This window comes from Limulus polyphemus, unplaced genomic scaffold (assembly GCF_000517525.1).
Source record: "Limulus polyphemus unplaced genomic scaffold, Limulus_polyphemus-2.1.2 Scaffold2270, whole genome shotgun sequence".
Classification (NCBI taxonomy): Eukaryota; Metazoa; Arthropoda; class Merostomata; order Xiphosura; family Limulidae; genus Limulus; species Limulus polyphemus.
In genome coordinates this window covers 100,707-102,331 of record NW_013667880.1, presented here as the reverse complement: position 1 = coordinate 102,331, position 1,625 = coordinate 100,707, and the positions used below count along the sequence as shown (strand labels likewise).

The window sequence follows — 1,625 nt, the reverse complement described above, 5'->3', positions numbered from 1 at the left end:
CATTTTTAGGAATGCTCTTATATAAACACTTACTTCTATATATGACATGAATAACCAATCAAAAGCTCAGGATGTCCCCCTAATGGCTTTCTCAGCATTATAATGTGTTTGAATGCCATCTCTTTCTTTCGAACCAAGATTTCAAGGAGGTAGGTTGTGTCTTTAGTGTGCTCGAAATTTCATATTTATTTGGACTGAAATACAGCTTAGTTACAAAGCTTGATAAATTATAGTAGAATTCTATGGTATTGCTATAGTAATTTATGATTTTTTGGTTATTCAAAAGTATATATAAAACCTAAAAAAATTATTTCATTAGATATCCTCCAGGTGTGAACATTTAAAAGGTTTAGAAACCTATGTCAAGCACCAACCAAGTACAAAGGTCATAACTAGAAGAGATAATTGTTTGCTTTACTTTAGTTACTATGTTTTAAGAAAAATAAGTTTAAGAACATATTTCTAAATAGTAATAATCTATATATATATATAATGTATAATAATTGAAATGTGACTGTATTTTACAAAATACTAGTCTACTTAAACACAGCCAAGACAAGTCAGTTTGTAAAGACAAAAGGTCAGTTTTATATTTTTTGGATTCGATAACATGAGTCACGTGCTGCATCATTGTAACTCCAATATTGTTAGTCAGGCACGGCTGAAAGATCAATATAATAAAAATAATAAATGTATAATGTTATGTGATTTAAGCTATTTAGTCTAAACATTTATGTTTTTGCATTATAATTTGTTGTCATTCTAGAATGAAAGAGGTATAATTTATATCTATTTCCTAATTTTTTATGTTGGTTATGAGATCAGTCAAATCTACCAAACCCGTATAGAGATTCATTACTGAAAATAACAGTTAATACAAAGTTTTTTCTTAAGAAACGTTTAATAACCATCTGGACATTATAAAGACTTTGTATGTGAAATTTGAAAATTTTCTGATGCATAAAAGTATTTTTAATCTCAAAATGAAAATTACTTTGCATGTTGGATAGGCAAATTGCGAGAAAAAAAAGGAATAAGAAAAACATTGCTTTACAAACCTTAACACTAAATAAAACAATTTGATATTTTGCATATGAAAGCATTGTAATGTTTAATGATAACCTGCCAAATTTCATTAACATTAACTTAAAAGTTATAGCATGAAAACTATAACAAGCACAAAATGGTAAAGAGGCAGAGACAGTAGTTAGACATTTCAAAGGGCAATAAAACATTTAATTATAAATAGATATATACTGTTATGAATTTAGAGCTACTTAGGATAAACAAATGTAGTTTCATGTTACAATATGAAGTCACTCTAGAAAGAAAAAAGGGAATTCAGGTTTACTTCGATTTTTTTTTTTTATGGTTATGAGGTCAGTCAAATTGACCGATCCAGTTTTGAGATAGGGTAGAGAAAATAACAGATAAATTATGAAGATTTAGGGGAAAAAAACGTTTGAAATCATTTCGGAGGTTTTAGGGATTACACAAAGGAAATTTGATATTTTTGAGATGACAAAAAAATATTTTTAATTTTAACATGTAAATTACTTTGCACACGGACTATTCAAAACAAATACTCAATATATTCATGGACAAATCTTTTATTAAAATACTTC

General features: G+C 27.4%; 1 protein-coding gene across 5 annotated transcripts in view; it reads right to left on the bottom strand.

Annotated features, from left to right (window-relative positions):
* Window positions 1-1,625, bottom strand: part of LOC106466472 (protein Red-like) — a 68,495-nt gene that overhangs the window by 53,867 nt on the left and 13,003 nt on the right. The gene's annotated exons all lie outside the window — the stretch shown is intronic.